At 43.2% G+C, this 24,446-nt stretch overlaps 1 protein-coding gene across 6 annotated transcripts in view; it reads left to right on the forward strand.

Moving 5' to 3' along the window:
• Nucleotides 1–24,446, forward strand: part of THRB (thyroid hormone receptor beta) — a 273,610-nt gene that overhangs the window by 6,605 nt on the left and 242,559 nt on the right. For 2 of the 6 annotated variants that reach the window (XM_054019951.1, XM_054019958.1), the window contains exon 1: nt 15,817–16,379. The exons of 2 other annotated variants lie outside the window; for them this stretch is intronic. The gene's annotated coding sequence lies outside the window, so the exon portion shown is untranslated. Of the gene's footprint in view, nt 1–15,816; nt 16,380–16,767; nt 16,820–24,446 lie in introns of those variants that run through there. 2 more of the 6 variants (XM_054019954.1, XM_054019959.1) reach the window with 1 other exon arrangement.

Genomic DNA, 24,446 nt, shown 5'->3' on the forward strand with positions numbered 1-24,446 from the left:
CCTTTTGACATAGCTACTGCCTCTCAGGGGGGTGGATTAACTAAGCCGACGGGAGAAGCTCTCCAGTTGGCATAGTAGCGTCTTTACTAAAGCGCTACAGCACTCAGTTGCACCGCTATAGTGAAGACAAGCCCTGAGAAACTGAACAAAAATTGCAGAGGAAAACAGGACACCTTCAGGTTCTACATCTCTGTGGTTGATGAGCCTCTTAAATAAATATTTTGAAACTTTTAAAAGGGAGAACTAAGCTTTACCAAAGGGATATAAGATTCATTGCTCTGTCATTGTATCAATGAATATAAAGTGAAAATCTGCAACTTCCACTATTCAGTGATATGGGACAATTGGCATGAAGCTTTGAACAAGATAAATGAAAAGCCATTGTTAGATGTAAAAGAACACATCAGAAATGGCATGAGGGAATATTAGGGAAATGGTAGAAAGAACAATTGTCATAGTTTATGAAGGAAACCTCTTGCAAGCAGAAGCTGGCCTAGTGAAAGGGAACAATGGGAACGTGATTATACAGCAGTACAGTTCATGGGAAAAGATTAACTGAAAGGCTCTTTGAGGAAGAACTTTGAGAAAGAAATGAAATCCAAGGAAATTTCTTTGAGCATGATGGAGAACTCTTACTAGATATTCCAAGAAGAGAAGAATTTTCAAAAGGAAATTTCTGATCTCATTGTCAGTCATTAGGCAATTTGAAAGAGGATTCATAAGACAGAAGTATTCTGAAAGCTGAGAATATGAAGCTGTAATGTGTCCTTAAAGAGGCCAAGATATTCCTTGGGCACAAAAAAAAGATCTGGACTCAATGGGAGATCAACCAGGTCAAGGCAGAAACAATGAGGAAGCTTGTAGAATACATATAGTAAATAATAATAATTAATAGAAAAGGAATAGGAGATCGGTCTAGCCAAGAGGAAACATGAGCCTATAATGGATTCCCTGCAAACCTTGCTGGAGACATACAGGAGCTGTACTGAGGTTGCAAGATATGAAGTGGAACCACCATGATATGGACGGAGATAGAACTCAGGCATGCTAAATGGACGGCAGCTAATTTTCAAAAGCAAAGCTCAAAAAAATCTCATAGGGTGACGATAGCCAGGCTATCCAAGTTCAACTGGATGATGTTTGCTGGCCCAGTGAAGGTGGGGAAGAGAAAGTCACCACATACGAATGGTGAAACAACCTAATGTAGGCAATACTGAAGGTGCTCAAGGCTGTTGTCAAGCAGTCCAAAAAGGCTGCAAGCTGGGGGAAAATAGTTGATCCAGACATATTTGAGGGAAGATCTTCTCTAATCTAAGGCCAAAATGTTAAAGAGCAAAAATTGAAACTCCAGCAAGAGATACTGAAGAGAGAGACAATTTGGAGGAAACATAAAATAGAATTGGTAGGGAATTACAAGGAAAATATTGCCAAGCAGGGTAAAGCAGCTGTGGTAAAGGCTGAGATCCAGTGATTGCAGGAATGTACAAATCTTACAAAATGCTAACCTGGGGGCAGAATGACAGAATGGGGAGACAGAATATGTATTAATTGCAGCAAAACTAATTAATGCTAAAATAATACACTGTGTGTGTGTGACCTTGTTTCTCTCTAGTTGCTGATTGTTGTGACTACAGCTTATTACTGTTTCACAGATAGAGGAGTGCTTCTTTAGAGCAGGTGTGAGGGTCTTCTGCTTTTGGCACTACACGGCAATAAAACACCTGCGGCTGACCCATGTCAACTGATTTGGGCTCGCATGGCTCTGCCAACGGATGGGGTGGGGTGGGGGCAGACAGGGAACAGGGGAGGTTGGATGGGACAGGAGTCCCAGGGGACCATCAGGGGGCGAGAAGCAGGAGGGGTCGGACATGGGGGTGGGGGTCAGGCCACGCCTGACTGTTTGGGGAAGCACAGCCTCCCCTAACTGGCCCTCCATACCATTTCGGAAACCCGATGCGGCCCTCAGGCCAAAAAGTTTGCCTGCCCTGATTTAGACTCCCTGCTTGAAGTGCCACTCATTCAGGGGTCAACTAACACAGAGCCCTGGGCTGGGACCTGGTGGAGTGGAGGGCCTGGGTCCCTCTACCCAAACAGCCTGAAAGACTAACACACCTTGACCAGGGAAACAAAGAGCTGAAAGTCAGGTGCACCAACCCCTCCTCTCATTCCTGACTGCCCCGCTCCGGGACCCCTGCCCCCATTCAACCCCCCTGTTCCCTGCCCTCTGACCGCCCTGACCCTTATCCACACCCCGCCCCCTGACCACCACCCAGAACTCTCCCCGTCCTCTATCCAGCTCCCCCTCTCTGTCCCCCCTTACTGCAGCCCCGCTGCCCAGAGCATTGCACAGGTGGTGCACTGAGCTGAGGCTGCAGGGGAGGGGAACAGAAGGGAAGGGGTCAGGAGATAGCCTCCTGGGACAGGAGCTCAAGGGCCAGGCAGGAGGGTCCCGCGGGCTGGATGTGGCCCGTGGGCTGTAGTTTACCCACCTCTGGTCTAAATCCATTGCCCTGGGCTACTTCCTAACAGAGTCTCTTCAATTTGGGGCATGGCCCCTGTAGTCCAATTTACTGGAGTGGCTTGCCTCCTGTGGTGCCCTCTCATGGATCTTGGATGGCACCCTGCTGCGGTCCTAGGCTCTTTTGGGTGGGGCAGCCATAAGTTTGGTGGAGCCAAACCCCACAATGTCTTTGGGCTGCAGTCACCCAGTTACCTCAGTTGCCAGAAGCTCCTAGGTCTGCCTCCCTTGGCTGGGAGACAGAATGTGCTACCTGGAGTCTGCCTTGGCTGGCAAAATGGTGGCCCTTCCAATCTGGTAGGGCAATAGCTAGCTCCTGCCTTTTCATCAGTCAGCCCTGAACTCGGCCAGGCTCTCTCCTTTTCTGCTCCCTCCAGGCCTGGCATTGGCTGCAGGTATAACGAGACGGGGCCGACTGGGTCCAAAGGTTCTCCTTCACCCCTGCTGTGCTGGTGGGCAGTTTCTCTGCTTCATCACATACCTATTGCACTATCTAGGGGTATATTGCATAAACTTCTGAGTAAGTTCTAAGTCTTTATTATGAGCTAAATGTAGTTAATATTGTTTGAGCCAAGTTTACTTGCATCATATTGTCAGCAATGTTGTTATTCTACATTTGTATGTTAGCAGGTGAGGTATGGCGCTTGTGAAATTCAAGGTCTAGACTTGTAAATTCTTGGTATGAGTGCAATAAATGTAGGATGTTGAAGAAACTGTTAATGGAGAGTCAGTGCTTTCTTTTTAGATAAATAAGAAACTATTTAGTTCCATTTCTCATAATAAAGTAGCTAATGATATTTCCACAGTGATAAAAAAACTGATAAAATTACATTATTCAAAGAGTGGTTTACTATCGTGCATAGAACTGATATTTCAGGTACAATACTTTTTATGACCTTACATATTTTGCTTTTCTTTGCTATAGAGTTGCATTTGCTTCAAAGTACAATGAGGTTTCTTGGCTTAGAACTCATGTTATAATTGGTTTCTAGAGCTTTCTTGGTTTGACCTAATTGGACATTTTGAAAGGTTGTCAAGGCATGCAGTAGGGTTTTGCCAATTTTTCATCTATGATTAATAAAGCTCATTTGGAGGATCTATTAGAGTTCTGAAAAGAAGATATTGAAGCAGAAATGTTATAAAAGCATTACTAAATGCTATTTTATTAATGGGGCATGTTTAACATTAAACGATGAATAATTAACAGTAAATAAACCATTTGTTCTCGAGAAACGTTTTCCTTCCAATGTGCAGATGATCATTGTATTGTTACTGTGATTTTTATAGTCAAGGTTGAACGAGTACTTTCATTCTACTTTGCAATGACGTTTTTTGTAAAAATTCATTTTTTTTAAATTAGAGCAATAAAAAGTGATTTTTATCAGTTGAGAATTTTTCAAAGATTTTTCTTTTAATATTACTCAAAAGTGGCTTTTTAAAGTTCAGACTTCCTATAAATTCAGTCTCTACCAAGATCAAGTGAGTGCCTTTTGACATGTCTGAAGTTGAGTGAGAAGAAATGAAAGTATATGTTTTTGAAAAATTGAGATAATAAAAATAAGGTTGTGTACCCATCACAATTTCCATAGCCCTTAAATCCTCACAAAACTGCTAAACTGGATTTTATTCTGCCTTTTTCATCTTTATGGAAACAAATCCAAAACTAAGTGGTGTGTGTTGATCTGCCTACTTATATGTGTTTGTTTGTCCATCACCATAGTATCTAAGTACATATCTGACAGTTTTTTGCCCTGAGGAAGGGCTGGCTGAATGTAGTGGGTGAGTCCACAGTCACAAGGCTCTGGCACATTGAAGTTAGCTCAACTATGTAAATTGCCCAGGGAAAGGGCTGCTTATCTGTCTCCGCCATCATTTTTTTTTAAACCATGTTTTGCTGGTGCAGCTGTGTCCTGAAGAAGTAAAATATCCAACTGTTGCAATGACTCCAGTGTGTAATGTCTCAGTACAGAGGAAAAGAGGGCACAGTTGTGGGTTTGAGTACAGTGGGTGGGTTCTTTAGGTGTTAGAGTCTACTTACTTGTCATTGCAGTTGCCTCTTGTGTTTTCCTAATTTTTGTTTGAATGACTTGTAGATGACCAAATAACTGTAAAATAGTGGAGCCTCAGATGAGGGCAGTGGATCCCCCTGCAATGGCTGAGAGCTATGGGGGCCTCTGCCTCCCATGGCGGCTCAGAGCTCCAGGGCCCCCACTGGCTGACAGCTCCAGCCCTGGCACCCTGGGGCTGAAGCGGAAAATGTCACGGAAGTCATGGATTTCATGATTTCCGTGACCTCCGTGACATAATCTTAGCCTTAGGTATAACACAATCCAATGCCTGGAAGTTGCAGCTGAACAAATCAGACTGGAAATAAGATGTAAAATTTTAATGGTGTAAGTAGTTATCCATTGAAACAATTTACCTAAGGTTGTGGTGGATTCTCCATCACTGAGAATTTTGAAATCAAGATTGGATGTTTTTCTAAAAGACAGTCTAGGAATTACTTCAGGGAAGTTCTGTCGCCAGTGTCGGACAGGCGGTCGGACTAGATGATCACAATCGTGTCTTGGCCTTGGAATCTATGAATTACCACAGAAAATGTGGTTATCCTCACTTGCAGTGCCATAGACCTGGTATAGTTGCTCTTTTGGAGATAATATTAGGGCTTCTATCAAGCTATTTTTGTCCTTTGCAAACACATATATGGGGTGAGATTCTTACCCAGTGTTCCAGCCACTTTATTCTAAGCAGCATAAAGGTGCTCTAAAAGCCTCCATTTCAGCTGGGAAAGGATTCTCTCATTGCAGGCACTGCAGAGACTCCATAAGGCTGACTTCTGAGGATACATGCCCCCATACATGCCTTGGTGTAGGGAGGGTGCCAGTGGGGGGGCAGCAGCACATGGTACTACAGAGATTCCAGGCATTGCTGTGGCCCATAAGGCAGCCTAGGAGAGGCTGCAGTAAATTAGAAAGGCCTTTACACTTTTTTAAATTACTCCAGCAGCCTCTCCTGCTCTCAGAGAAGCCCAGGATTGAGGACACAAAGGTGGGTTAAAGCCACCATAGCCCCTCTCCTCGGGCTGCAAGTTCAGTGCTATGCCTCTTAGGCTATGTCTATATTAGCACTTTTGTCAGTATAACTTATGTTGCTCAGGAATGTGAAAAAACTACACCCCATAATGAATAAGTTACACTGACAGAAGCGCTGGTGTGGACAGCCCTATGTTGGCGGGAGATGCTCTCCTGCTGACATAGCTACCATCACTTGTTGGAGGTAGTTTAGTTATGTCAATGCAAAAACAGTCTACACGAGCAATCTTACAGTGACACAGCTGCATTGGTACAGCTGTGCCACTGTAAACTCGCTAGTTTAGTGACTGAGTCTGACCTATGAAGATTAACTTGACTTCAGTGGGATTACTCGCATGCATAAAGTTAAGCATGTCCATACATTTTGGAAGGATTGGGATCTTAGAAAAATATAAAATACACTTATGTAATGTGGTGGACGATCATTCCATTAATAAACTACAACATTTTCTCTACTCGGCTACAAAATAGTGAAATAAATGGCTTATGACACACTCTTTGGATTTTTTAAAAAGCTGTTTCAGTTAAATAAAAAGTGGAGAAAATGTCTCAATATTTTGTAGGTCAGCAAATCTCATACTAAACCTGGAAATCTGTTACAAATTGTGGCCAAACGTAAGGGATATAATTAATACTGCAATCAGTACATAAAATAATGAACCCATTAGGCATTAGAATCAACTTTCCTACAAGTTCAAAAATCACCCAGATCCATTGTTCCCTTTCCTGTATCAAACGGGGTTGAAGGGAAAATCTATCCACAAAGCCCCTTGGCTTTTCATCAATCTGGATTCATCACCAGATACCTGGACACAGTGCAGCAGAGGAGATCTCTGAATTGCATGCTGGTCTCAAAGCTGCAGGGACTTAGAGAATGGAGACCTTGTAAATCTTAAGCCAAGGACAGAGGTCCCAATTCACCATTGTCTGCACCTCATGTAGTCATTTACACTAGTACAAAATGTGTACAAAAGCAACTATTTTCATTTGGTAGCATTTTACACCCACTTTGCTTTCTCCCTACAGTGGTATAGATGACTACCCTAGGTGCAGGACAGCAATGACTTGGGCCCAGAGATCATTCTTTGTGTTCCTTCCCCAAAATATTGGCAGCATAGCAGGCTCCTGCACTGTGTAGCTGATAGTCCCACAGTTGTAACAGTAGTTCTGGGAACACACTGTGTTCATGGAAGACTCAGTGCTGCAAGGAAGTCAATAGAAACAAACGTTCTCAGCATCTTACAGGAGGTGCTCAATACAACATTAAAACATCAGTCCTACAGCACAAAGAAATTAATTCCTTTTTTAAAGGCTCCATTTGCAAAATGCAACTTAGATATTCTAGTATGAGGGACAACATGGCATTCAAGAACTGACTCCTTCCCCCACAAACCACACACAGGCCTTGTTTACACTGAGCTTTTTCTGAAATATTCCACTGTTGTAACTCCACCAGTGAAAGCAACTAAGGGTACATCTACACTACAGCGGGGAGTCGATTTAAGATACGCAAATTCAGCTACATGAATAGCGTAGCTGAATTCGACGTATTGCAGCCGACTTACCCCGTTGTGAGGACGGCGGCAAAATCGACTTCTGCCGCTTCTTGTCGGCGGCGCTTACTACCACCTCTGCTGGTGGAGTTAGAGCGCCGATTCGGGGATCGATTGTCGCGTCCCGATGGGACGCGATAAATCGATCCCCGAGAGGTCGATTTCTACCCGCCGATTCAGGTGGGTAGTATAGACCAGACCTAAGTTAGTACTAGTGCAGTACTAATGTAGTGCTGGTACTTTAAGCAGGTCTATACGATACAGTAGTAAACCTGGAGGTAGCTAGTCTAAATTAGATTTCACACTGTTGCAAGCACCAGTGATACAGCAATGGTGGGTTAACTTGTCAAAAAGTTGAGTGTAGACTCAGCCACAGTTTCTACAGAAGGCCAGAAGATGGTAGGGTGACCAGATGTCCCGATTTTGGGGTCTTTCTTATATAGGCTCCTATTACCCCCCCACCCCCATCCCGATTTTTCACACTTGCTGTCTGGTCACCCTAGAAGATGGCTACATGATAGGGGAATGCAACTGTGTTACTGCCTTGCATCTTTCTGCATCTCCTGGCTTCTATTTGCATGTGAACTCTTTGCTTCTGCTCTGCTCCACATCATAGAAGAGAAGATAGAGGCCTACATATTTCAATGAACTCTATACACATCTAATAGATGGAGATATTAACTATTCAGTAGATACAGGATAATTGATGTAAAGCGCTATGACACAATACTGGGTTCAGGTCTGGCTTAAAAAAAAGTGGATTTTTTTTTTTTTTAAGACCAAACAGCTTTCCTTGCAGGTTTTATTTGCTGTAAAGAGTATCTACCTCCTCTGCAGTTATGTCCTGAGAAGAGATGTCTGTCCTCTACTTTCCAGTCTGGGTTTAGTGGAAATGTCAAGTTTAGCCTGCTGATTCTTAATTATTAGATAAAACTCTACCTTTTGTAGCTGAAGATGGAGGAAATCACCTGGGATCTCTCCATATTTCTTTCCCCCCTTCAATATTGATGCTCATTCAGGAACAGCAGGTTGATTCAGAGTTATAGGAGCTGCCCCATCTCTCAGACAATACGTCTACCCATCTAGTGGCTGAGCTGATGCCTTCACAGTGCTTCCAGTTTAGGGACAAGAGACTGAAAATGAAACCTAATGTTAACTCCCAGGAAAGTTCTAGCTTCTGTCAGGTCTCATAGACTTTAAGGTCAGAAGGGACCAGAAGATCAGAAGGTCTTCAAAATCAAATTTCTTTCTGATAAGTTTTTATTTTGTCCCCACAGTGGCCAGATTGCAACTGGCCTACCAAGCAGTAATCTTCCAGTTGACACCAAAGTGGTTTGGACAAGAGATCTGATTCCAACAAGACTGTTATCCAGTCAGTAAAAGAACAGCTTTCATCTGCTCGATCTGCCTTTTCAGAGATCTCCATTCACTCTTGCTTTGATTTTTCTTGAAAGGACTAATGTCCTTTGTCTTTTTATACTTATTATGAAAAGAGGTAGCATGCCCAAAGTCCTTGATGTTGTCCAGTCAGTCACCTAGTCTTGTGGACTTCACTTGAGATTGGTTCAACCTCTTTTCTTCATAGTTGGCAAATTTTCCTGAATAGTATCTAGTCTCTTGTATACTTTGATCCAACCTCCTGGAGAGCTGAGTCTGTATTCAAACTGGGTAGAGTCCTTCTTGGGAGATTTTACACAATTTCAGCAGCTTGCCCATAGTTGTGAGCTCTCTCACTAGTGGCTCAGAAGATTATGGGTGCAAGTTTATGGACTCATGTCTGATACTGGCAATCCATTGCTAAGGGAGAGCTGCACATTAGAGATGTTGGGCCCATTTCTCTCACTTAGCTGATTCTACACACTAAGTCTGTTGACATAAATTGAGTTATTCCTGTTACACAATGCTGTAAGATCAGACTCAGGCCCACGGTCCTTGAGATGAGGCCCATAAGTCGAAGACCCTTCAGAAATACATGACTGGTGACTGTCTAATTTGATCTCATAGCACTATTCAGAAATAGGATGGGTGTCTGATGGGCATACCTTCTTTCAGTAAAACAGGTGCAACTGCCCAAGAATATGGGCAGGTTATTACTTAGTGCAATGTTGCCTCTGGTTTTTATAGAGATACTAGCAAGGCAAAGACTGTCTACCTGATTACTTTATAATGACAATTTGAAAACCACAGCTTTGATTTATTAATAATTTAATGTTTTTTCTCCTTTCAGCTTCCGTTCTATATTTTTCAGTTTTTTGTTCTTTTAGTTGTGAGAACCACACACTAACCTATTTGCCATGTGCATCCTTGCATAACTTGAAAAATCGCCTGCTGCGTGTCTGCATGCAAGATCAAAAATTGATCTTTGTTGAAATGTGTGGTTATATCCAGTGTGCATTGGAGGTTAGACTGTGCCTCTAGGTTTGTTTGTTTCTCTCTTGGTTTCTTTCCCATTAAACTTTTTAAATATTTGTTTTCATTCATTTCTCTCCCTCTCTCATATGCACACTTTGTTTCCCCCTGAAATTTTTGATGATAGAATAGAACTGAATCTCTATGGAAAAATAAAATCATAATAACACATTGAATTATTTTTAGATTGCCCACTCCTCTGAAATAAAATGCATTACAATGTATGGTACAATGGGAATTGAAGATGGAAACACTTGCAGTAAAATAACATTCAGGATGTCATTCAGGAGTAGTACTGTAGGATACAATGGAAGTTTTACCGAAGTAAGAGTAATAGGATTTGGTCCTCCAAATAACACCATAATGTTTTCAAAGTGTTGCATGGCTTTTAGCCTTGCTACTTTTATTACACGTCTTTTAGGATGAGATTGGCCACAGCTTTCATTAAAAATAAATAGACCTTAACCTTGGCTAAAAGCTGCATGCTAAACTCATCCCGGGCTAGCATTCGTTGGTAGCACTGTTGTGTGATAGCTGCATTGATCTACTGCCTGGTGTATCTACTGAGTGCTGCACAAGGACTGTTTATCCAATGACAACGCTTTAACTTATAGGTGCTTTTAGGTGTAGGACTCACTCTCCTCCAGAAAATATGCACTAAGATGTCAGGTCATATGACCCAGCTACTTCCTTGGCTGATGTTTTATTGGCATGTACTACCAACAAACGAGTAAAAAACCAAAACATATGGGGTGGATCGTATCTGTAAGGAAGATGCAAACCCATTTATGTCAAAATCCCTGTCAGAGGTAGATTTGGCAGGAAAAACTGAGCAAGAAATTATTTTCCAATCCCTGTCATGGTCATCTCTAAACCCAGAGTGAGAATCCAGAATAAGCAATGAGACAAAGAGCAGCAGGGGGAAAACAGTACCACTGGATGGACCTACCATAAATAAAGCAGGTATGGGAGCGACACAAACAGAGTGAAAATTAGTAAAAAAACAAACAAACACAAACAAAACCCCAAGGTATTCCCTATAGGTGGTGAGGGCAGGAAAAAACCTGTTACATCTAAGGGAACCTTATGTCATCCAAGGAAAAACCTAGTCCAGTAGAGTTGCATAATCCCCAACCTTCTGCTGTTCATCTCAGAGTCAGATTATGACAGAAACACTCTGGGGCCAGTTCTTGGAGTCCCTTGATAAGGCCAGACTCTCAGCTTTCGTTCGTTCTTTCTTTCTTGCAAATATAAAAGGGTGAATTAAGTTAGTGTCCCCATTACAATTGTTCTTAGGCCTTGGCTACACTTACCCGGTAGTTCGGCGGCGAGCGATCGAACTTCTGGGTTCGACTTATCGCGTCTAGTCTGGACGCGGTAAGTCGAACCCGGAAGTGCTCGCCGTCGACTGCGGTACTCCAGCTCGGCGAGAGGAGTACCGCGGAGTCGACGGGGGAGCCTGCCTGCCGAGTGTGGACCAAGGTAAGTTCGAACTAAGGTACTTCGAACTTCAGCTACGTTATTCACGTAGCTGAAGTTGCGTACCTTAGTTCGAATTAGGGGGGTAGTGTAGACGTGGCCTTAGATTGACAAAGTAGCTCTTGTATTCAGTGTGTTGTAGCCATATCGATCCCAGGATCTTAGCGAGACAAGGTGGGTGAGGTAATATCTTTTATTGGACCAACTTCTGTTGTTTATACAAGAAACCCATGGATCACCACACCTGCCTTCATAGATCCAGTAATCACCCCAAACAAGAAATCTGTCATCTACAGCCAAGTACTTAGAATATGCTCTGAGGAGAAAGTCCAGGATAAACACCTTAACATACTCAAAACTACCTTCACGAGACAAGGACACTGCACTAGAGAAGTAGATTGCATTGTGGATTGGGCCACCCAAATACCTGGAGAGAACCTGCTTCAATACAGAAATAAATCTCCCTCCAAACACATACCCCTAGTTGTCATCTGTTACCCCACCCTGGAATCCATACAGGGTATCATCAAACAGTTACAACCCATACTTGATAGGGACCCCATCCTGAAAGAAATCTTCCCCAAACCCCTGTTTTCTGGCCTTCAAACAACCCTCTAACCTCTCCAAGCTCATCATCAGAGCTATTTCCCCACAGACCAGGACATACCAGCTCATAGCGGCACCAGACCCTGTCACAACAGATGCAAAACCTGCAGACATAACTCCACTTCTACAAAGATCAACACGCCCAACAACAAACTTTTCAAGATTCCTGAGCCCTACACATGCCTATCATAACATGTGGTATACCTCATCCATTGCACTAAATGTCACAGTCATAACTATGTGGGTGAAATCAGACAATTACTACACTCTCAAATGAACTCTCACAGCAAAATGATAAAAGACAAAAACCTCATATCACTCTTGGGTGAACTCTCTTCACAAAACAATCACTCTATATCTGACCATATCAGTCTTCATCCTCACAGATAATCTGCACAACACTTTCAAAAGATGAGCCTGGGCGCTTAAATTCATAAAGACATTAAAAATCATGGACTGAACAGAGACTGAATTTATGGATTCTTACAACATTCTGTAACCCACTAACCCCCCATCCCAGCTGCCTTTCCCTCCTGTGCCTGGAGGGGTGTTAATGGGCCACTTCACCTTGAATGGCCCTTTGAAATATGTGTTAACTACTTGCTTAGGGTGACCAGATAGCAACTGTGAAAAAACGGGGTGGGGAGTGGGGGGTAATAGGTGCCTATATAAGAAAAAGTCCCCAAAAATGGGACTGTCCCTTTAAAAACAGGACATCTGCTCACCCTACTTATGCTAAACAATCTGTTCCATCTTGTATTTAGCTGTGCCACTCTGAGGCCTTGGCTACACTCACGGATTTACAGCGCTGCTGCGGCAGCGTGCAGCGCTGCAGGCGCTGATTACACTGGCGCTTTACAGCGCTGCGCTCGCTGCGCTCAGGGGCGTGTTTTTTTCACACTCCTGAGCACAGCAAGTGCAGCGCTGTGAATTGCCAGTGTAGCCAAGGCCTAAGTATGTTTCCCAGACCTGAAAAAGAGCTCTGTGTAAACTGTAAAGGTTGTCTCTCTCACCAACAGACGTTGGTCCAATAAAAGATATTACCTCACTCACCTTGTCTGTCTAAAGCAGGGGTGGGCAAACTTTTTGGCCCGAGGGCCACATCTGGGTATGGAAATTGGGTGAGGGCTCTGGCTGGGGGTGCAGGGTAGGGCGTGCGGGATAGGCCAGAAATGAGGAGTTAAGGGTGCAGAGGGGGACTCTGGGCAGGGGGGTGAGGGCTCCAGCTGGGGTAGGGGCTCTGGGGTGGGGCTGGGGATGACAGGTTTGGTGTATAGGAAGGTGCTCCGGGCTGGGACCGAGGGGTTTGGAGGGTGGGTGGGGGATCAGGGCTGAGGTAGGGGGTTGGGACACAGGAAGGGCTGAGAGCTCCGGCTGGGGGTGCAGGGTTTGGGGTGCATGAGGGTTCTCTGGGCTGGGACTGAGGGGTTCAGAGGGTGGGAGGGGGATCAGGGCTGGGGCAGGGGGCTGGGGCACAGAGGGGTGGCTCAGGGATGCAGGCTCCAGGCAGTGCTTACCTCAAGCAGCTCCTGGAAGCAGTGGCATGTCCCCCCTCTGGCTCCTACACGGAGGCGCTGCCAGGCGGCTCTGCTGCACACTGCCCCATCCATAGATGCAGTCCCTGCAGCTCCCATTGGCCGTGGTTCCTGGCCAATGGGAGCTGTGGGGCAGCACTTGTGGCGTATGGAGCCGAGGCCCCTGGCTGCCCCTACGCGTAGAAGCTGGAAAGGGGACATGCCACTGCTTCGGGAACCACATGGAGCGGCCCCAGACCCCACTCCCTGGATGGAGCGCTGGAGCGGGGCAAGCCCTAGATCATGCTTCCTGGCTGGAGCGGGGCAAGCTCCAGACCCCACTCCCCAGCAGGAGCTTGAGGGCCGGATTAAAATGGCTGGTGGGCCAGATGCGGCCCGCAGACCGTAGTTTGCCCACCCCAGTAAGGGGACTGTTGTTGTTCTATTGCACAGATAGAATGAATATTGGTTACAGTCCAATTATCAGAATGCATTCTAGTCTGTTCATCATAAACCTATCTTGCTGGCTGCTGTAGAATTTAAATAATAAATTAGGAGTTTTTCAGAGCATCACCCACATACACATGGTATGAGAGTTCTTTTCTTGGTTGATTTCATTTTATTTGTACATGACTCATTCCTGGCAAAATGAGAGAGATTTGTGAGCCTGTAAATTTTTATTTTGATTAAAAGATTTGCATTAAATGATTTATAATTGCAAATAGAGTTTAATATTCCTATAGATCCTTCAGGGAAAACAAACCAATCTTACTTTTTAAAATAGCTGTTTCTTTCATACCTGTTACTTTAGATGCCATCTTACTATCTGAAGCTGGTCTTTATTTAGAGGATGGAAGACCTTTTTTCACTCTTAGCTTCCTCTCCTCACTCTTGAGTACACAAGGAATCAATATTGGTACAGTATTGTCATTTTCTCTATAGCAGTTCCTTCTGTGCACAACTGAAAGCCACTGTCCTGCCTCCTCAAGCAATCTTATTTGTTGTTACCAAGAAAACATATTAGCCCAGTGTCCTTATTACAAACTGGGCAGAGGAACTGTGTGCTGAAACAATCTGCAATAAAGTTTCTTTTAGACAAAATTTCCAGCTGTTCTGTCAGAATAACCTGGTATCTTTCAGCATCTGGTCAAAGAAATTCAGTGCTCTATTTATAGCCCTGTTGGTCATTATCTATCAAACTCAACTAGAGGCAAAGGACTTGTCAGCATAAACTCATTGTCCTTTTGGTTCAATAAAATTATAATAGCACGATGAAAGGAACATTGCTGGAAAGTGTTTGTATATAAGCATGCAGAACTAACAGGTTTGTGATTGTTCGCATGGATAATGTGCCGAGTGCAGGGCTTGCTCCAAACGAGCCACACAATTGAAGATGACAAGAAGTGAGCAGGGTTTGGAGTCTTGCAGTACTACTGCGTGAGTGGGCGCTACCTTGCCTTTCCTGAATAAACGTCCTGGAGATAGCTGGAGGACCTATCTCCTCATCCGAGAGGAGAGTCACATACTCAAACATCATCATCAGGCTGGCCAGCAGGGGGACACTGGTACAGCAGTCAGAATCCCCCATCCCCGCTCCCCCATATCGTTCATCGCGCACCTTTATGATGTGCAGCGACTTCAGGCTGCCTTGAAACAGAGGCCCAACGTTCAGACTGAGGTAGGATGCTCTGCCTGCCAGCCAAGACCAATGGCACTAACGCTGGGCCACCTGTACCACGAGATGCCAAAGCTGCTTAACAATTGATTGAACCTCTGACAATGTTTGATCTTTCTGAAACATAGGTCGGAAATTCACTGTAATAATCCAGAAAAGTCCAGCAGTATGTAAAATAGACAGCCCTTCGCTTGTATTTTTGCACTAAAATAAAATCGGATGACGGGATGCTAATGGTTACTGTTCCATACATGACTTAGGTGTTTTTTTGGGGGAAAGTTACAAATAATAATTGCAATTTGTTTTATTGCTGTCTATCTGTATGTAGCCTCTGAATATTCAGGAAATTATATTCTCCTTTGGTGGGACTCTGTCCGTTTTGTGTAGAGGACTGCTGAGTAGCTGGCAGCTCTATGCATAGTTATTTAGTTTTGATTTCCTCAGTAAGTTTTCTTTTTACTCCCCCCATATCACCAGGCTAGAACTCATAATCAGCATTTCCAGCCTGATCTCTATTCATTTGTGAAACAGTTAAAAAGTTAAATTCCGGACCTGATAGTTCTTTAAACCCCAGCTACATTTCTTAGTTTGTATTTTATTTAATTTCAGATTGAAACATTTCGTGCAAAGCTTTTCTCTTTGACATTAGTTAACATTTTTGATGAGAATCAACGTTTTAGCTCAGAGAGAATCTATCTGTGAAATTCTCACAGTACTTAAGTTGCTATAATTGGTTTAAATTTTCACTTTTTATTTTAAAATACTTGATTAGGGTTTTTTTTAAAAATAAGTTCTATGAAGTTTGAATACCCCTTACGTAGCACGGTGAAAGGGCAGTGCAAGAATTGACTAATAGATCCTCCTAATACATACAGCTGCGAGATTAGAAATGGGGATAATTAATACTTAAGATACCGTAACTAGGGCCGGATCCTTCGCTGTGGTAGTTTTCTTACCATTGATTCTCAGGGGGAGCAGGATCAGATTGTGGTAGAGAGAAGAGGCGATTTGCCCAAAGCCAGAGGGGCACTGGCAGGCAGAGCGATGGATAGTGCTGCAAACGCTTTTCTGCCCTTTACAACAAACCCCCGGAGGTGGTGGGCTCCCTGGTGGAGATAAGGTAGCTGTTATTTTCCTTTCCTCTGGAAACCGGGACGCTGGAGAGCAGCCCAGGTGTTGTGGGGGAGTTAGTTAGCATAGCCACAAGTGGTCTGCAGTGTGCCTTGCGAGGCTTTGACCATGGCTGTGGCTGTCAGGCGGGCTCTGGAGTAGGTGAGGCTCAGGCGTTTTGCAGTGGGACCCTGGAGTACCTGGTCTCTCCCCCCGCTGCTCGCCAATACTGTGTACAGCTCCCCACTTGGGATGAGCCGACTAGGTGGGAATTGCAAACACAAACTGTTCCAGCCGGGAGGGAGAGCTGAGCCATGCGCGGGGCTGCGCGTTGCATAATCCAGTGTCGCTTTGTTTTGGGCTGTGTTGCTTCGCGGCGAGAACTAGAGGCTGGGCGCTGGGACGCGCAGCCCCCTACGGCAGGTCAGAAAAGGGAGCGGGTCCGCTCTGTCCGTCGGTCCTCGGGGCGTGGGGGTGCCGAGGGGACCCCAGCAGTAGCAGGGTCCTGATTTGGCCGCGCTTGGCGGTCCCTTTACACCGCCTCTCTTCCCTACTCTCGTGCCGCCGTGCAGGGTGACGGGGCTGCTGGGGCAGGCTCAGCTGAGCCGCCACTGGCCTTTCCTTTCCTTTTCAGGCTGCAGCTGCTGTGTCTCCGGCTCCCGGTGGGGGCGCGGGGGGAATCCAGGTCACATCCAGAGACAGCGACCGGCTCGAGGAGTGACACTGACTCAGGAGTTGGGCACCAGGCGGGGAAGGAGTGTGTGTTTGTGGGGGAGGGGGGAGAGAGAGTACGCCTTAAAACACGATGACACGTTTTATAAGCTAAGGAGTGAAATAGCTGAGAAGGAAACCCTCATCTCTGGGTAAGTGATTTCCTGGCTCTCTCAATCCTCCGTGGGGAAAAATGCAAATATATATTAACAGGGGACATGGACAAGACTTTACGTCGGTGCTTGGCCAAGGGCACAGCTGTAGACAGATGTTATCCAGGCTAAATGGTTGTATTAAGGATATTTTTAGAACCGGAGTCAATTAAGTCTTATTAAATTACAACAGGCTCCCAAGTATTGCAGTCAGGTTTCAAAGGCAGGGAGGTCCCTGTATGGGATTTTAAGATCATATTTCTTAAGTAATAATTTCTTGTTGCGGAGGGAGGGCGTAATAAGAATAGTTTTCATTACCTCGCAGCTACTATGCTTAGCCTTGATCCGTGGGAAAGGCAACAGCCGCGTGAGTGTGCCTCTTATACAGTTAATGGTGATTTCTCCCCCCCCCCCCCCCCCGGGATTATTTCATCATGGTATATGGTTGTCTTGTTTTTAATATTTAAAGAGGGTGATGGCTCCACACAGCCTGTGTCGAGTTGTTGACAAAATCGTTGTAAAATGTCTTTGGCATCATTACGGTGCGATGCTGGTACAGAGTGGAAGTTTCCATGATGAGTAAGTTATGTGACAGGGGATTCTAAAGATGTTTGTAGCCACTCATATGAAACGTATTAAGTGATCGGGCAGGGACCAGGCGGTGCATTATTGTGGGTGGGAAAAGCTCATTTAATTGCAGCATCTACATTTTGAATATAAATTATTGCAACAGTTGGCAATTCATGCTAACCAAAGTGTGTTGGGGACTTCTACCCATAATCTCTCTCCGTCTCTCTGTGTGTAGCAGCGTAAATTGTTAATGAAGAACAGGACTATTCTCTCAGCTACATGTAAAAACTTTTTAGTTATTCTCCAGCTTGGGAGAAGAAAAATCAATGACATTAAAAAAAATCTCAAAAGTTTGTTATACTTTGTGTCTACTACAACAGGATTTGAGTTCTGTTTTGTTTGGAAGGAAATAAGGGGATAAAACCCCAACAAAGCTCCCTGGTGTGGAGCAGGAGGCCCTGGAGCCAGAATCTTGTTTGTTAATGGCAGGGTGTGGCTAGTCAAGGTGGCCCTTCTAAAGGTGGGGGTTTCTGCAGGTCAGCCCCATTTCAGGGTTTAACTTTCTGCATTTGGTGTTTCTTTGTTACTATAAAAACAGAGGGGTATGAACAGAAAAGCAGAGTGGATATAAAAGCAAAGACACAGGGTTGAATAAATAGGCTGAGGCTTTGAAAAGGATCTATGAAAGGCTAATGACATCTTTGTGGAGATCATATACCTCAGTGCTGCATCTAGGTGTCTGGGAGCTCTAATTCCCCCACCCAAGCAGTGTGGTTCTTTAAGTAGGTCCTCCACTGTGAGGGAAAGCGACGGCATGGAAATAGATGGGAATATTATTTTTTTCATTCTGATCTGCACTGGGTTGGCAGAGGATTAAGGTGTAGATACACTGTCTCCCTGGGCTTGACCCTCTCCCTGCCTGTATACCAGGACCCCTGGAGCTCCTCATACAATCTGGAGGAAGACAGGAAATGTTGCTGGAGAGGCAGCTGAACACCTCCACCTATCATTCTGCACAGCATGGGGCAATCTGTGTGCGGAGTGCCCTTTCTACATTCAAATCTAGATGATACAGTTAGGCATATCTCCATATATTAAATTTAGGACCTATCTCATAGAACTGGAAGGGACCTTGAAAGGTCATCAAGTCCAGGCCCCTGCCTTCACTAGCAGGACCAAGTACTAATTTTTGCCCCAGATCCCTAAGTGGCCCCCTCAAGGATTAAACTCACAACCCTGGGTTTAGCAGGCCAATGCTCAAACCACTGAAAATTTGGAAAAACCTCAATTTGTTATGTGCTCTGCCATCAGACCAGGTATTTAAGGACCCACCAAAAATATATTTGTAGATTTCCATAATTTTTTCCTTCTGCCTCCTTTCCTAATTTTGCAAGTGACCACATACCCAAGTCTCTTCCATTTGGGTTCCAATCCCACAAACAGATGTGCTAGCGTAAACGTTTAGGCCCGTGTCAATAGAACTCTGCATGGTTAGAAATATAGTCATCATTATATCTGTTTACTGACTTAACACCTTAGTTTGTATCCTCTTTCAGATAGACTCTTACTTCTGTGTATTCTACAGTGCTAAGTATGTCATGTCATTATGCCATACACAAATGGAGGGAGGAGGGATAGCTCAGTGGTTTGAGCATTGGCCTGCTAAACCCAGGGTTTGTCTTTGTTATGCATTCATGCAGCAGACCATATAATAACTCAGTATAAGAATATTTGGTATGTTTTCAAGACTGTTGTTCTATTAGTTGCGTGTTGCCCAAAGGGACATTTTGAATAATAATTATTGAGCTTTACATAAACATGAAAGAGACAGTGTTTGTTTCCATTGCTTATCAGGATTTCTTTATTTTAAGCTGCTTTATGATTAGAGAATAAAATTGAGGTGGAAAGATTGGGGGAAAGAGTCAGTCCTCTTGTTATCCCCTCCAATTTTTTGTTCTATTACCAAGAAGCATCTGACACACTGAATCTTGTCCAATTGCTATTGTAAGAAAAGATGATGGGTGCTTTTTAAATAAGTGACTGATTCTGAGCATTCTAATTATAAAGACCTATTTAATTTTATTTTAGTAGCCCACTGTAGATTATTAGGAAATAAGACTGTTCTACAATTACGGGATAAATTAGCTTGCTGTAACCCAATGATGTGGGTGAAATTGCAGGCAAGACATAATATATATCCTCAAGTAACTCTGAATGTATAGTTAGCTACTGTGCAGAGCCTTAATCAATTTCACACACAAAATAAAATCGCTATTATAATATAAGTAGGGTATATGGATGAAAGTAGCCTGATATTTCTGGATCACAAAGTTGTCCTGTGTCCTCAGGTGAATCTAAACCAATACATTAGGGTTTTGTTTTCCATTGGGAGGAGTAAAGGAATCAATTATCCTAAGAGTCAAGCTATGTAAAAGATAAGTAGAAAGAAGGATGTGAATGTGTAGTCAAAATGCAAAACTTCCATTTGTTTCATGAATAAAGAGTAATAGTCTTTGTAGAATCAAGTTGCATGGATGAAATACATTTGTTAAAAAGCATGGATAAAAGATTGTTAAAAAACTATCTATCAGAATCAATTATCTCCATGATTGGTAAGCGACCTTTCAGTGCAGCCCAGATTTCTTTGTAGAAATAAATAAGTGCTATAAATGAACTGTGATACACAGATTTCATTATAGAGCACTTGGTCACGTACAACAATAACTCCATTTGACTCTGTAATATGCTTCAGTGTGAACTTGGTACTTTTAAAAGAGTAGTAATTGAGGAAAGAGGAAAATATTGGTGAACTAGCTTCTAGCTTTGATTTAGAACTGGATCACCAGGGTGAACTATAAGGCAAGTGCAAATTTTTAGATAATTGTATGTACTTAGTTAAGAATTTTAAAGAAGATTTTCACAGGGCATGAGTGTTTCTTTAGGCAAGAGCAGCATCTTGCAACACAATTCCAAACTCCCCCCCCGTCTTTCTTCTTGACACTTAATAGATTCCAAGGCCAGAAGGAACTATTGTGATACTCTAGTATAATGCGGGCCACAGACTTTCCCCCAAATAATTCCTAGAGCATCTCTCTCGCTCGCTCTCTTTTTATTTATTTATTTATTTTATTTATTAATCAGTCTTATTTTAAAAATGGTCAGTGATGGAGAATCCATCATGACCCTTGGCAAACTGTTCCCATCATTAATTACCCTCACTTTTAAAATGTATGCCTTATTTCCAGTCTGAATTTGTCTAGCTTCAAGTTCTAGCCACTGGACTGTGCTATACCTTTCTCTGCTAGATTAAAGAGCCCTATGTAGATTGTAATCAAGTCACCCCTTAATCTTCTCTTTAAGAGAAATAGACTTTTTTGAGTCTTTCGTTATAAGGCATGTTTTCTAATCCTTTAATAATTTCCGTGTCTCTTCTCTGGTCCCTCTCCAATTTATCAACATTCCTCTTGAACTATGGATACCAGCACTGGACACAGTATTCCAGCAGCTGTCATCCTAGTGCCAAATATAGAGGTAAAATAACCTCTCTACTCTTACTTGATAGTCTCCTGTGTATGCATCTCAGGATTGCATTAGCTCTTTTGGCGCAGTGTCACACTGGGAGCTCATGTTCAGCTGATTATCCACCACACACCCCCAGTCTTTCTTTCAGAGTCACTATTTCCTGGGATGGAGTCCCCTATCTTGTAAGTATTGCTTACATTCCTTGTTGTTAGATGTATAGAGTTCCACTTGGTCATATTAAAATGCATATTGTTTGCTTTGAATCAGTGATCTGTCCCCTTCATTATTTACCTCTCCCCCAGTTTTTTGTGTCATCTACGAACTTTATAAGTGATGATTTTATGTTTTCTTCCAGGTCATTGATAAAAATGTTAAATAGCATAGGGCCGAGAACTGGTCCCTGCAGGACCCGACTGCAAACACACCCACTCAGTGATGATTCTCCATTTACAATTACATTTTGAGACCCATCAATCAATTAGCTAGTTTTTAATCTATTTAATGTACTCCATATTAATTTTATATCATTCTAGCTTTTTAATCAAAATGTTATGCGGTACCAAGGCAAATGCCTTTACAGAAGTATATTACGTCAGCACTATTACCTTTATCAACCAAACTTGTAATCTCATTTAAAAAAAATATATCATCTTCGTTTGACAGGCTCTATTTTCTATAAATGCATGTTTATTTGCATTAATTAAATTACCCCTCTTTATCTCACCTGGGATGGATGTCAGACTGAGAAGCTTGTAATTACCTGGGTCATCCTGTTTACCCTTTTTAAAAACTGACACATTAGCTTTCATCCAGTCTTCTGGAACTTCCCCTGTGCTCCAAGACTTATTGAAAATCAACATTAACAGTCCAGCAAGCGCCTCAGCCTTCTCTTTTAAAACTCTTGGGTGCAAATTATCTGGACCTGCTGACTTAAAGATATCTACCTTCAGCAGCTTCTGTTTAACATCATCCAGAGATCCTGGTTGAATGGAAAGAGTGTTATCACCATCTGTTTTTATTTCCCGAAGTACAGAACAGAAATATTAATTGAACACTTCTGCCTTTTCTGCATCATCATTGATAATTCTACCATTTCCATCTAGTAGTGGATCAATACTATTGTCAAGCCTTACTTTTGCCTTCCCTCTTTACAGCTGTAGAATACTCCTGGACTCTGTGCTTTTTCTCCTCCCACATCTTCTATATCTACAAATCTGTGTATCTCCACTTTTGCTGTCCCTGCATCTTGTCCTCCTTAGTATGTTACTGATTTTACCGCGACTCTGCTGCTATCCAATGAATTTACAGTATCTCTTCTTGCCTAGATTATGCTAACTCCTTTCTCTCTAGTTTATTCAAGCCAGTTCTCCAGACATCAGACTGTGCTGAAGGCTGCTTACCTTCTTAGTCATACAAAGAAGTGTGACATTATCACGCCTGTCTTAAAATAATTCTTCCAACTCTTCATTCATTTTAGGATCTAGTTCAAAATTTAAAACTATCCATGGATTTGTTCCAGCTTACTTCACAGATCTCTGCTTATCTAGTGTTCACTTCCCCTCTGGCCCTTCATATGATGTGACCACTCTTACTTCGAGAGCCTTCTCCCCTGCAATTCTTGCCATTGGGGATAGCTTTCATGCAGCCCCCTGCTTCCTTGATTTACCATTTGTTTCAAGTTTCATCTGAAAAACATCTTCCTTGACCCATCATTTCACGTTCCCTCTGCTTTAATTTTTTAAATGTTGACACTAAAGTTTTGGGGATACAGTTTGTATGAAAGCTGCTACTTAAATAAATTTTTATTGTATTCTATGTAGGTTCTTATACTGTACTCACCACGATAGTATCGGAGCACCTTCCAGGAGTGTGTTAAGCAGCATGACTACACATCTGTCATGTTGTTTGTTCTCTCAACCTTTCCTCGTAGGGAGAAGCATGTGTGATAGGGTATCTTAGATTGGTAGTGTGTGGGGTTTTTGTTTTGTTTTTAAATATCAATATGCCTATTGCTATGTTTATGGTAGAGAAGACAAGGTCAAATAAATGTGTTTTGCACTTGGAGCGGAAAGTGATGAAGTTTGTTGTGGTCCTTTTATTCCTGGGGGAGTTCATTTCAGAGTCTTGGACTACCCCTGTGGAGAGTTCTGTCTCTCACACAAACAAACTTATTCTTCTTGTAGTGAATTCCATTGTGCCAGAGGAGTGTAGTTGTCGACTGTGGTTTTTGTGCCAGAGCTTTAGATGAGCTTTTAGTTATCCTGTGCTCTAGCCATGGAGTGCTTTGAAGAAAAGGACTGAAATCTTGAACTTGATTCAAACTTCTATGGGAAGCCAGCATAGAGAGCAGAGGATGGGTTTGATATGTTCATGGGAGCCTCAGTTGCTGAGGAGACTTGCTGCAGCATTCTGTACTACTTAGAGCCGAATGCTTCAGGCCCAGGTATATTGCATTGCTGTAATCCAGCTGAGAGGTGACAAAAGCATGCTAACTGAGGCCAAGTCTTCATTCACCAGAATGGGATGGAGTTTTCTAGCCAAATGGATTTGGTAGAAAGCAGCATTTGCGAGTAGCGCTATGTGGCAGCTTAGCATCAGCAAGGAATCCAAGAGTACTCCTAGACTATGGATGGAATTGACCAATTGTGGATGTGTTCTTCAACCAATGGAGACTGTACTGTGGCTGCAAGCTCTTCAAAGCACTTTCCTATGCCTACCAGCATCATCTGTCTTGTTTGGGTTCAGCTTCCACCAGGTGTTCCTCATCCATGAGCTGATCTCATCCAAGCACTGGACCGTTTTGGTGGTAGTGGTGTGGTTGTATGTGGTAAAGAATATAGAGTAGCTTACCATCTGCATGCTGCTGGTGCTCGAGTTCATGTTGTCTGATCAATTCACCTAGTGGTTGCATGTAGATATTAAAAAGGAACAGAGAGAGAATTGATCCATGTGGAACTCCACAAGTGAGGGGTAGAGGTGCAATTTCCTTATCACTACTTGTTGGATGCATCCTTCCAGGAAGGACTCAAACCATGTTCGCTCATTACCCAAGATTCCTGCCACCTCTCTCGGGTAAGACAGTAGAATCTTGTGATGAATAGTGCAGAATGCTACAGAAGGATGAGAAATGATGTCTGTGCTCTATCCATTGACAAATGGAGATCATCCATCAGCGGCACTAAGGCAGTTTCAGTTTTGTGTCCTGGCCTGAGTCCAGATTGTGCTGTGTCTAGAATGTCAGCTTCGATAAGCTGAGTTTGTAACTGGCTGCTGTACTAGATTCTCTGTTCATTTGCACAGGAATGGGAGGTTTTAAACTGGTGATAGTTGGCTAGAACTGAAAGGTCCAGGGTAGGTTTCGTCAGTGTTACTTCAACTATTGCACACTCAAGCACTCAAAAGTTATGCAATGCCAGATTCAGGTTGTCTTTGTAACCTTATTATTGATGATGATGATTATTACTATTATTTCTTTGTATTTCTCTAGCACCTAGGATCCCCAGGCATGGATCAAGAGAACGTTGTGCTAGGCACT

This window comes from Malaclemys terrapin, chromosome 2 (assembly GCF_027887155.1).
Source record: "Malaclemys terrapin pileata isolate rMalTer1 chromosome 2, rMalTer1.hap1, whole genome shotgun sequence".
NCBI classification, from domain to species: Eukaryota; Metazoa; Chordata; order Testudines; family Emydidae; genus Malaclemys; species Malaclemys terrapin.